The sequence below is a fragment of the Scylla paramamosain genome, chromosome 5, assembly GCF_035594125.1.
Source record: "Scylla paramamosain isolate STU-SP2022 chromosome 5, ASM3559412v1, whole genome shotgun sequence".
Classification (NCBI taxonomy): domain Eukaryota; kingdom Metazoa; phylum Arthropoda; class Malacostraca; order Decapoda; family Portunidae; genus Scylla; species Scylla paramamosain.
The window spans coordinates 2,177,952-2,191,052 of record NC_087155.1 but is presented as its reverse complement, the minus strand read 5'-3'; the positions used below and the strand labels follow the sequence as shown (position 1 = coordinate 2,191,052).

The 13,101-nt window shown below is 38.6% G+C and overlaps 1 protein-coding gene across 1 annotated transcript in view; it reads right to left on the bottom strand.

The window, feature by feature from the left end:
- The window catches only part of LOC135100371 (uncharacterized), a 51,131-nt gene that overhangs the window by 22,907 nt on the left and 15,123 nt on the right, over nt 1-13,101 (bottom strand). Inside the window, exons 5-7 of the mRNA XM_064003191.1 lie at nt 12,670-12,887; nt 4,494-4,670; nt 3,684-4,074 (exon numbers count right to left, since the gene is read on the bottom strand). The gene's annotated coding sequence lies outside the window, so the exon portion shown is untranslated. The remainder of the gene's footprint in view (nt 1-3,683; nt 4,075-4,493; nt 4,671-12,669; nt 12,888-13,101) is intronic.

Sequence of the window (13,101 nt, the reverse complement as noted above, 5' to 3'; positions counted from 1 at the left end):
CCTCTGTTATGCATTCAGCACACAAAGACGGGTCTCTGACACAGAAGCAGTAGTCATTCCAAGGAGAATCAGCAAAATACCTCCTCAGGTCCCCCCAACTAGCAGAGGCAAAATGCCAGAGGCACCTTTGCTTAGGGGGATCCTAAGGAGGGATTGGAGTGATAGGACAAGATACAGATATGAGACTGTGATCGGAGGAGCTCAATGGAATAGAGAGGGCGACAGCATAAATAGAAGGATTAGAGGTCAGGAAGAAGTCAAGAATGTTGGGCATATCTCCAAGATGGTCAGAAATACAAGTAGGGTGTTGCACCAATTGCTCTAGGTCGTGGAGGATAGCAAAGTTGAAGGCTAGTTCACCAGGATGGTCAGTGAAGGGAGAGGAAAGCCAAAGCTGATGGTGAACACTGAAGTCTCCAAAAATGGAGATCTCTGCAAAAAGGGAAGAGTGTCAGAATGTGCTCCACTTTGGAAATTAAGTAGTCAAAGAATTTCTTATAGTCAGAGGAGTTAGGTGAGAAATGTACAGCACAGATAAATTTAGTTTGAGAGTGACTCTGTAGTCGTAGCCAGATAGTGGAAAACTCGGAAGATTCAAGAGCATGGACATGAGAGCAGGTTAAATTGTTGTGCACATAAATGCAACATCCAGCTTTGGATTGAAAATGAGGATAGAGAAAGTAGGAGGGAACAGAAAAAGATCTACTGTCAGTTGCCTCAGGCACCTGAATTTCAGTGAGGAAAAGAAGATGAGGTTTAGAAGAGGAGAGGTGGTGTTCTACAGATTGAAAATTAGATCTTAGATCACAAATGTTGCAGAAGTAAATGAAGAAAAAATTGAGGGGGTGTCAAGATACTTAGGGTCGTCATCAGCAGAGCAGTCCAACCAGGGGACATTTGTGGTCCCCTCCCCAGATGAGGACTCCAAAGCTGGTGTAGGAGTTGCCATGAATTTTGAAATTTTGAGTGAAGGTTGTGTGTGTTATTAGGTGCTTGTAGTTTTGTGTGGAGGAAGAGAGTTGTCTTTATAGGGCAGGCTGTGACTGCCCCCTTGTGTTGTGAGACACAAAAGGAAAAGTTCAGTGAGATCACAGCTAGGTTTAATGATAAGTTCACAGTACCCCCTGATCCAGTGCTTTAGACCTCACTGGGAGTAATTATTGTTTTAGCAGGTGTCTACTGCCTCCTCCTGAAGGAAAATTATGTGAAAGAACAATAAAGGAAAGATGGATGGAACACTTGGAAAAAGATGAAGTTTTAGTAAATTGTCAATTTGGATTTAAAAGGGGAAGATCATGCTCCATAAACTTACTGTCCTTTCATTCAAGGATAGTTAATATTGTGCAGGAGAGAGACGGATGGGTGGATGGTGTCTACTTAGACTTGAAGAAAGCAAAGTACATCCCAAAGATTGCTAAGGAAGATTAAAAAATTATGGAAAATTTGGAGGAAGACAGCTGGAGTGAATGGAGGATTATCTGGATGATAGAGAGATGAGAACTGTAATACAAGACCAGAATTCATCTTGGCTAAAAGTAACTAGTGGTGTCCCACAGGGGTCAGTTTTAGGACCAATAAAGTTTGTAATATATGTGAACGACATAAATGAAGAAACAGATAGTTATATGAACTTATTTGCAGATGATGCTAAACTGATGAGAAGGATAGATAATGTAAATGATTTAAATAAGATAAATAGATGGAGTGAATCTTGGCAAATGGAATTCCATTTGAGTAAATGCAAAGTAATGGAGTTTGGTAAGAGTAAGAAAAGAATACAATATTATTATGATATGGATGGTGTGAAGTTAAAGAAGTCAAAAGAGGAAGTAGATTTGGGAGTAACAGTTACTGAAAATTTGACACATTGATAAAATTACTGGAGACAGTGAAATTGTTAAAAAGAATAAGAATGGCACTCATATTTGGAAGAAGAAATGATAAAAAGTTGTTGATTTCCATGATAAGACTAAGACTGGAATATGCAGCAGTGGTGTGGTCTCATCATACAAAGAGGAATATTATAAAATTAGAAAAAGCAAAAAGAGCAGTCACTAAGATGGTTTCAGAGTTGAGTAAATTGACCTATGAAGAGAGATTAAGAATGTTGGAAATTCCTACCCTTGAAAATAGGAGAGAGAGAGGAGATTTAATAAACATCTATAGAATGATAAATGGTATGGAAAATGTGAAGAAAGAAAGTTTTTATAAATTTAGACACACAGAGTACAAGGGGTCACAGCAAGAAGTTGAAGAAAGTTAACTGTAGAAGAGACATTAAGAAGTATAGTTTTCCTCACTAAAATGAGAACAAATGGAATGAACTCAGTGAAGACGTTGTCAATGCCGAAACTGTCAGTGCTTTTAAAACCAAACTGATAGATATAGGGACAGGGTACTATGAGATTACTCCTCTCCCATACACCACAACTAGGTAAACACAACTAGGTAAATACACACACACACACACACACACACACACATGGAAGTGAGAGAGAGAGAGAGAGAGAGAGAGAGAGAGAGAGAGAGAGAGAGAGAGAGAGAGAGAGAGAGAGAGAGAGAGAGAGAGAGAGAGAGAGAGAGAGAGAGAGAGAGAGAGAGAGAGAGAGAGAGAGAGAGAGAGAGAGAGAGAGAGTGTGGGCTCGCTCACTCTGAGTTGCCAAACATCATTTCAAGACATATGGGTGCAAAATACAGGCTGCCAAGATTAAAAAGAGCCTTCATATCATATGATGTAAGTCACAGTTACATGCTGTTCATCATATGATAAATGTTGCAGTTTATGGGTTAAGGACATTAACCTAACATAACCAGACCTAAACCTTAATAGAAAAAATAAAGAGTCCAAGGTGTGGTTTGCAGACCTCCTCTTCCTCATCCTCAAAGGGTACTGGTGCCATCGATTGTTCAGCACTCAACTAATTTTGGCAAAACACTGTGCAATCTTAAGAATTGTATGCCTTGCTTATGGAACTGCATGATAAAATCCAAGTATTTAAATTTGTGTGCACTACACTCAGTTGCCATTGTGACACTGAGTACCCTTGTGGGTAACTAGCTGACTGCTGTGGCTGCAACATATACACATGGTGACTGGCTGAAAATAAATGATGCATTGCCTGGAAGTAAGTGACATTTAACGACATTCTAATGTCATTAAAAGTACAGTTCTCATTTGCTGAACAAAAGAGATGCAAGAGAGCATGCATCATTACATACTGGAAACAAACATACGAACACATGCATCACACTATATCTCTCCAAGTAAACCCTGTCAGCATGGACTTACAATTTGTGACGCAGTGTACGATGGATCACGTCACTAATGTAACTGTGAGTGACCCTAAAACAACCCTCACACCCATATTGTACAGTATGTATTCATCACCAATATCCACATAATTTAGCTGCTTCATGAGGAGCTGCTATAGCTAAGATTATTCAATGTCACTATCTCCTTTTGAAAAAGCATAATATTTTGAGCAGTAAAAAAATTTATCTCAGTCTGAAAAATTATCATGATCAATATATTTACCAAGAAGTGGCCCCAAAAAACAGGTATACACTGTCACTCTATTGCAGTGTCTTGCATTGGCTAATGATCATAGGGATCTTCCTGGGGAGGGAGTGGGAAGATGGCTAATGTGGGAAAGGAAGGGGTAAAAGAGAGGGCTGAGGCTCACCTGCGCTGATGTTGCTTGGTCAACTTCACATAAGGGTCATTTAGCTGTCTCGTCAACCAGTCCTGTGAGCTTTTACTTTTTCCTCTCAGATTTTTAGGCACAGTCTTGTAAGCAGCACATGATGTACAAGAGTAACAGCTGCCCTGTACAGTGGCAGTGTGTCTTGAAGCCATCACTCCCACTATCCTGTTGTGTTCTTGTTCTTGTTGGGGATTTGAGGGGCTGTGCAGGCTGTGGTGCCACAACCTCTAGAGGCCTGGAGGTACTGGCAGCAGGCAAGTTATCCAGTTATATTCTGGTGAGCTGCTGGAGGAAGACCCTGGTATGGTTAAGTGTCTTGAAGGCCAAGCTGGGGTCTTGGAAACCACCCAAGAGGTCTGCTAGTGATGGCCTGTGGATGTGGAGTAATAACACTGAGTGGAGAAGAGCAGTGTGGTGGGAGAGGTGGTGAGAAGGACTGGGTGGGAACTGGCTCCAGAATGCATGTTGCAAATGTTTAAAATATGTATGCAATCATTAACATTATTTTGGAAGTCTTGCAAATGATATCTACGAATGAACAAAATATTGTTTTTGATGGCATAAAACGCACCTTTTTTCTCCCCCAAAAATGTCTCAGAAAATGAGCCTGCATCTTATAAGACCAAGGTTCAGCTTTGGGACAGTGGCCAGTGGTAAGTCTGTGGCAACAGTGGCCCTTAGATCAAATCCCAAAACATCTTCACATACATAAACAAAGTGATGATCAATTCTATACCACAAAAACAACTCTTTTTTACAAGATAACAATGCATAACAGGTCATACTTACTAGTAATTCACATAAAATAACACCAGTCAGGAAGAAATTAGGTGATGACTCTTACATTTCATGTACCAAAACAAACTTGCAGTTGGTTGTAAACCAAACCTGGTGACAACTGCAGGATTCACTGCGCTTCTTAGTATGATGCCATTATTCCTTGAGGTAAGACACACCTCCATACAACTGGAATTGTACCTATCTTTTAAGATTCTTACCTTGCATACATGTTCAACAAAACTTGAAGCTAATGAGAAACTATTGCATTCTTAAAAAATAGCTTACTACCTAACAAAATAAATGATTTTATAAGTGAAGAGAGTGTCATGAAGTAGGGCGACTTATGGTGATGGTTTGTACTGAATATTTCAAATAAAAATACATTGTAGAGAATAAGGTGAATCTGTTTTCACACATCCTTATGCTTTGAAAATGTACTAAAATATACAACTAGGATCATGTGTAGAATGATGATAAAAAAATGTGATGTACAAACTTTATTACAATCTGGCCTCTGACAATGTCACTGTCTATGCTACATTTGTTTACATCTCACAGCAGGATTAGTCTAAGTACTGGTGTTGGTAGGTCCTAGCAAATATTAAGGTTTTTTAAATGTAAAATATTGAGATCTAATAAGGATCTGAATACATATAAGAGGGTTTCAAATGTCAGGTGAAACCCTTCACTTCATATTCAGAGCTTAAACCTGTTTACTTACCTTTTTTTTTTATGCCTGCCCAAACTGAGGTGCGTCTTATTGAGTCCATGTGTCTTATAAGCCATTAATTATGGTATAATGAAATACGAATAAGTGTCTGCATCCAGCATTTGAAGAAACTGCATAAACAATATGAAAATATTTCATTCATGCTGGCTAATATTAGGCACTGATTTAGTGTTGTCATAAGCTCAATAGTTTTTTGTACTCCAATTGGTATATATATATATATATATATATATATATATTTACGCAAGCCCAGTGACACATCATAAAGAGTTAAGACTGCTAAACAGAGAGGGAAACCTGTGACCATAGTCCTCATGAGTAAATAAAAAAAAACTTATGTCCGTAGATATGCAAAATAACTTGTTTGCTGATTGTACTACATGTAGCCCTTCATCTCTCAAATTATAATGCAATATTTTTCAGGCACCAAAGATTTTTCAAGGGGAGTGCATTAATGATGCATATATCGAGTTTGTCTAAATCTGAAATGTTTGAGGTGCATTTATCACATTTAAACCTAGTCAATTTCACATAAAGCAATGGCAATCAAGTGGAATAGAGAAGCTCCAGTGGGGAATTATATGAAACAGACATTTTCTGATGTTGCTGTATCATATGCTTAATTGCCATACTTTTAAACCTTCTGCCAATGCTGGTGATCACCTGGCCAAACTGCACCAGACAATCAAGATAGTGGGGAAGTCCTTACTTTAAAAAAAATCCAAAGTTCACCAAGGTTGTCAATCAGCGGGGTGGGCAAGCATGAGTGGTCACCAATGCTTACATCTCATATTCCTGCCCAACTCAGCACATCACTGACAGAAAAAAATGTATGAGAAACACGAATTTGTTTACATCTGCTGCAGTCACCATGGCAACCATGTGTTTGTTGGGCTACTCCTTTATCATTTTTTGATAAGGAAATCCTCATTAACATGGTAAAAGAGCATATTAATGTAATAAATAACAAGAACACAAAGTTTTATACAGTAAACAAGAAGGCAATGGAGTGGCTAAGAAGTTTTGTGATGAGTGGGCATCACAAGACTCACCAGCACGTGAGGAAAATGTGAAAAAACATCAGAAATGGATGTGAAACATTGTTTGACATTGTTTATGATGTTATATAATGCATGGCAATATGAACTGGGTGACATTGATGTGTGTGTGTGTGTGTGTGTGTGTGTGTGTGTGTGTGTGTGTGTATTTACCTAGTTGTATTGTACAGGGCACGAGCCAAAGTTCATTTTGTCCTGTCTCCATAACCATGCTTATTCAGTTTCTCTTTAAACATGTGTACACCGTTTGCCAAAACCACTTCTTTCTTCGAATCATTCCAGATTTCAAGAGTTCGATACGGGAAACTATTTTTTGATGTAGCTCAAACATCCACTCTTTATTTTATTCTCAAACAGATGAGAAACACTGTTTATGAAGTTGTATTATGTATGACGTGAATAGGGTGATGTTGGTATCTGTGTGTGTGTGTGTGTGTGTGTGTGTGTGTGTGTGTGTGTGTGTGTGTGTGTGTGTGTGTGTGTGTGTGTGTGTGTGTGTGTGTGTGTGTGTGCGTGTGCATTGTACAGGGCACAAGCCAAAGTTTATTTTGTCCTGTCTCCATAACCATATTTATCCAGTTTCTCTTTAAACATGTGTACACTGTTTGCCACAACCACCTCTTCCTTCAAATCATTCCAGATTTCAACAGTTTGATACAGGAAGCTGCATTTCTTGGTGCCGCTCAAACATCCACTCTTCTTTATTTTCTTCCCATGTCCCCTCGCCCATCTCTCTCCCTCCTCCATCTGTGATAGCAAGTCAATTCGGTCTATTCTTCCTATATTGTTTACTAATTTGTACATTGTTATCAGGTCCCCTCTTACTCTTCTCTCTTGTAGCGTTGGTAATCCCATCTCTTCAAGTCTTTCTTCATAGCTTAAGTCTTTCAGTTCTGGTACCATCTTTGTTGCTATCCTCTGTATTCTTTCCAGTTTCTGTATATCTTTTTTTCCTATTTGGAGCCCAAACTAACGCTGCGTGCTCCAATTTAGGTTATATCATTCTTGTTATAATTTTCTTCATTACTTCTCTATCTAAATAGTTAAATGCCACCCTAATGTCTGTTAAAAGGCTGTATGTAGAGCCAAATATTATGTTTATGTGCCTTCTTTTTCTTCATGAATTTTTTGTTATTATTTCTCTTCCCATTTTGTAATTCAATGAAGATATCTTTTTACTTTTTCCTATTTCCAACACATGGCATTTTCTGGCATTGAATTCTAGTTTCCATCTTTGGCTCTATGTATGTATCTTGTCAATATCCTTTTGTAACTCCTTGCAGTCATTTTCATCCTTTACTATTTTCATTATTTTTGCATCATCAGCAAAAAGGTTTATATAACTATTTAGATCCTCTGTCATATCATTTACATATATTTGAAACATAATAGGTGCCAACACAGATCCTTGTGGTACCTCACTTGTCACTTTGCGCCGACTTGAATTAGCGTCTCTGATTACTGTTCTCAATTCCTTCCCTTGTCAATAATCTTCTGTCTATCTCAACATTGCTCCCTTTAGCCCTCCTTCATTCTCTGACTTCCACATAAGACTTTTGTGTGGAACTTTATCAAATGCTTTTTTAGAGATCCAGGTGTACTGCACAAACCCATCCATCCCTCTCTTGCACTCCATCTATTACTCTTGTATAGAAGCTCAGTAGATTTGTGACACAGGATATCCCTTTCCTGAATCCAAATTGCTTTTCTGTAATTATCTTTTCATCTTCTAAATACTGCACCCATCTGTCTTTAATCACTATTTCACAAAGCTTGCTTACAATACTTGTTAGTGACACTAGTCTGTAATTCAATGGTTCCATTTAACTTCCCTGTTTGTATATTGGGACTTTGTTAGCTCTTTTCCATTCCCTTGGTACTTTTCCTTCTCTCAACAAGCTGTTAATTATATCCCATATGGATTTTTCCATTTGTTCTCTGCATTCTTTTAATATCCATCCATTTACTTGATCTGGTCCCACAGCTTTTCTAACATCCAGCTCTTCAGCAGTTTCTTGATTTGTTGTCTCTTTACTTGTATTTCCTGTATTCCCTCATTCTGTGATACCACTTTCAGTGCCACAAAATCAGTTTCCTTTGTAAATGTGGACTGAAAACTCTCATTCATTAGTTCACTCATCTCCTCAGTAGTTTCATAAATTCTTCCTTCTCTTCTTAACTTATTTATGTCATCCCTATGTTTCATTTTCCTGTTTATGTATCTGTAGAAGAGTTTGGGCTCTTCCTTGCATTTTCTTATTATCTCACTTTCAAAATTTCTTTCTTCTTCTTTTCTTATTATACCATATTCATTCCTTGCCTTTCTGTATTCTTCCCTAGTATTTGTGTTCAGTTGTCTCATCATTTCCTCCAAGCCCTGTCCTTTTTCCTTTTTGCTTCTACTCACCTGCCATTATACCATTCATGCTTCCAAATTTACACTTTATAACTTGGCACAAACTGTTGCACCCCCTCTCTATACTTACTCAAAAATATCTCATTTTTCTTGCACTACTTTACCTTTAAATAGTTCTTCCCAGTTAATTTCTCCATAAAATTTATTAAGTTCTGCAAAGTTTGCCTAAGAATAGTTCTGTCTCCCATTTCAAAATTGTTCATTCCTGTGCAACACTTTTTCCTCCTGTGGCATTATTTCTATTGTCACATGATCACTTCTTCCCAGTGGACTCAGACAATGTATACTTGGTCTACTTTCTAGGATTTTTTGTAAACACTAAGTCCAACTGTGATGGTTCTTCTTCTTTGTATCTTGTAAGTTCGTTCACCCACTGTCTCATTGTATTCACCATCATGGTAAGCATGGTATGCTGGTGATATCACCATGCACTTTTTCACATCTTTTCGTAGACGTCCAACCCTTCAGGAAGAAAACAGTTCATGCAGGGAAGCCACACAACGCCTGACTTCTGATCTCTCAAAAATTTCTGATCGGAGTAAAGCAAACTTGGTATTGTTCAATGCCTCAAAAACTCAATTCCTCCATCTATCAACTCAACACAACCTTCCAGACAACTATCCCCTCTTCTTCAATGACACTCAACTGTCCCCCTCTTCTACACTGAACATCTTTACTTATATTCTGAACTGGAAACTTCACATCTCATCTCTAGCTAAAACATCTTTTATGAAGTTAGGTGTTCTGAGACATCTCCATTATTTTTTCTCACCCTTCCAGCTACTAACTCTGTACAGGAGCCCTATCTGTCTATGTATGGAGTATGATTCACATGTCTGGGGGATTCCACTCATATCTGTCTTCTAGACAGGATGGAATCAAAAGCTTTTCATCTCATCAACTCTCTTCTGTCTTCAGCCTCTTTCTCATTGCTGCAATGTTGCATCTCTAGCTGTCTTCTACCACTATTTTCATGCTAACTGCTCTTCTGATCTTGCTAACTGCACGTCTCCCCTCCTCCCATGGCCTCACTGCACAAGACTTGTTTCTCTCACCCCTGTTCTGTCCACCTCTCTAATGCAAGAGTTAACCAGTATTCTCAGTCAGTCACTCATCCCTTTCTCTGGTAAACTCTGGAACTCCCTGCCTGCTACTGTATTTCCACCTTCCTATGATTTGAACTCTTTCAAGAGGGAGGTTTCAAAACATATATCCTTCAATTCTTGACTACTACTTCTGACCCAATCCAGGTCTGATATCACAGTGAGCTTTTTTTTTATTGGATTTTTGTTTCCCTTTGCCAGTGTCCCTCCTACATAAAAAAAATAAATAAGTAAATATATATGAAAAATAAGTTCACTCCATGACCCAACATTTTCTTTCACTTCCATCTTCTGCCAGTTCATTCCTTTAGTGTTGAAGCTGCCTACTAAAAGCATTTTGTTACTTTTCCTTATCATTTCCTGTGCTATTTCTTCTTTTTAGTTGTATAGTTTTATATCCATCAGTCTCCCATGCATTAGTTTTTGGTGGTATGTACATCACAGTAACTTTCCTTTTTTTCATTTCATTTGATCTTAATCACAACACTCAAAGTCTCTTAGTATAATTTCCATTAAATAAACCACATCTGGTTTATTGTTCTTTAGATAGCCTTTAAGTTCCATTTGGCTCAACACCAAACCATCTACATTAGTATACATAATCTTTAAACTTCTGCTTGGTGTGGTATCTTTGTGGCACCATTTCCTCACTTTCATGTCCACAACTTTCCAAGCAAATCTCCTCGCTTGTTCTTGTGTTCTCTCCTCATTTTTTGACTGGGCCTCTACTCTACTACTTTCCTCTACTTTACTCTTTCAGTTTACTTCTCTCTCCTTTATTCATATTTATTCATTCCTTCTACTTTTGCCAATTTTCTTGTTCTTTGCAAGACATATTTCACTGCTGTTTGTGCCATGAATCCTATTTTCATTGGTCTTGTTCCATTTTCATTATATTTTCCAATCCTGTAAACCTCTTCAATTTGTTCAACTATCTCCTCTCCTTCCTCCACCACTTCTGCTATAATTTCCTTAGTCTTTTTTGCCTCTCCTTTCTCTCTAGCTATTTTCATTAGTAAGTTCTTCTCCTTGACCCCAAATACCACCACAAACATCTTTCTCTGTACGATGTCTCTCACAAGATTACTTTTTTTCCTTTATTATTTTAATCAATTGCTTTTCCATGTCCTTATTGTGTTCCTGTTGCTGTTGCCTTATGATCTTATCTATATTCACCTTTTGTTGTTGTTCTCTCTCTTCTTTCCAACTTTTGACTTCTGCTGTCACTGACTCTTTCACTTTCCCAACCTTAATCTCTCTCTCTCTCTCTCTCTCTCTCTCTCTCTTGTAAAGCTTTCTTTAACTCCTCATTCTCTTCCTTGAGTTTCTTGATTTCTTTATAGTACTTCTTGTTTAAGTTCACTATTATTGTCACCTCTTCTCTCAGTTCTTTGTTTTCTTTTTCTCTTTCCATCTTCCTCTTCTTCATCTCTATTATATCACTGGATATCTTTTTACATTGCCACCACCCACCTCTCTCTCTCTTCCTTCCATGTCTTTATTATTGCTACTAAATTATGATTTTATCATATTTTCACATTTTCTTCAATTTTCCATATTTGTTTATTTATATAAGCTACATTGAGGTCTTCTTCCTTGAAACCCTCAAAAATATTTGCTGTGTCCGCCACCATCTTCCTTCTTGGTATCACTGACAAGACAATGTTTACCCATACACTACTCTCCCATTCACCTTTTTGCTCACTTCCCAATTTACACTTCACTTTCCCTGCACTCACACATCACACAATTCCCTATTATAGAGACAGGACTCAAGCTCGGGCCCCCTGTACAACCAAAACTTAGGTAACTCCTTAGAGCTGCTGTGGATGTGTCCAATTAGCTGGGCAGCACAGTGTGTGTGTGTGTGTGTGTGTGTGTACTAACAATAGAGGGTGTACCATGAATTAAGGTACATACCTAAGGATATGATAGTTCAACTAATCCTAGGTCAAAAATACTCTATACACACACATGCTGTTTGCTTTATTTTGTGAGAAATTAACCTGTAAGTTGTGTATTGTGGGAGCGGCTTCCCTGGGATCAGTCTCCTGATGATGGATAGGTGGTGGAGGCCCACAGGAATAGCCAGCAAGATCCCCTCACCTAACACCAATGGATTTCTTTCCTTTGGGGACTCATGAAATCCTTGGTATACAAGAACAAATCACGTTACAGAGAGGAGTTGATTCACAGCATTAAGGAAGCTGCAGAGCAGATAAGGAATGACAGGAGCAAAAAGATGCACTTTGGCTATCACTTGATTGACAAGGCTTGCCATTTAAATGTCAAAATGATAACTGTCAAAGGGGATGACATTTGCAGTGAACTGCCATGTGTGTTTTAAAAAGTGGCACTGAATAACCGCTGTATTGCTGTGTTACCTGCACATTTTCTTCACTGGCACATACAAAAATTTAATCTGTTATTTGCTATTTCCTGTAAGGATTTGACTGCATACAATGTACACAAAAATTTATCACTTAATGCTACGCAGCATCACGCGAGTACGTAGCGAGCCAAGGAGGGGAGGAAGGAGGCGGAGGCACACCCAGGCAAGCAGCTCCCGCAACTCACAACTTAGCTACACATTAATTTCTCACAAAATAAAACAAAACACAGCATATGTGTATAGAGTATTTTCAACTTAGAATTACTTGAACTATCATACCTAAAGTGTGTACCTAAACTTGCAGGACACCCTGTGAAAACTAAGAAAAACACAACAATCTAATGCTAAAACACTGGGCATTACAAGCTTAATTCCTATACAGTTATTTCCAGTAGTCAGGATAAAGTCAGGTTACACTGGTTTAGGTAACATAAGGTAAGACTAGATTCACATGCATACACGTGCAGGCACACTATATGTACACACCAGCATATGTGAGGAACTGGTACAGCCTGTCCTGGGAGTCCAAGTACCTTCCTATCTTGGTCACTTCAGACGCGCCTCTTCCGGTAACGCAGACAGTGACATTCATGGGGCCGACCAGCTTAGCCTTGGAGCGACAAGTAACCTTCTCCCTTGTCAGTGTGTCACAGAGCTCCAGGTTGTCATCCACTATATCACAGGGGACGCCTCCAACAAAGGCCCTGTTATGAGAGTTAAGGATGTGAGGTAAGGCTACAGCTTGAGATGTGCATTCCCTAATATCCCAGTGCCTTTTCTTTATTAACAGGCTCTAATAGTGTTTGGAGCTCCCCTGATTGGAGTGGTAATTTAAAAGGCTTTAGTGGATGTTATCAGGGTTTTCAAGGGCATTTTCATGATTCAAGTAATGGTTTCATAAGGTTAGTAATAGTTTAA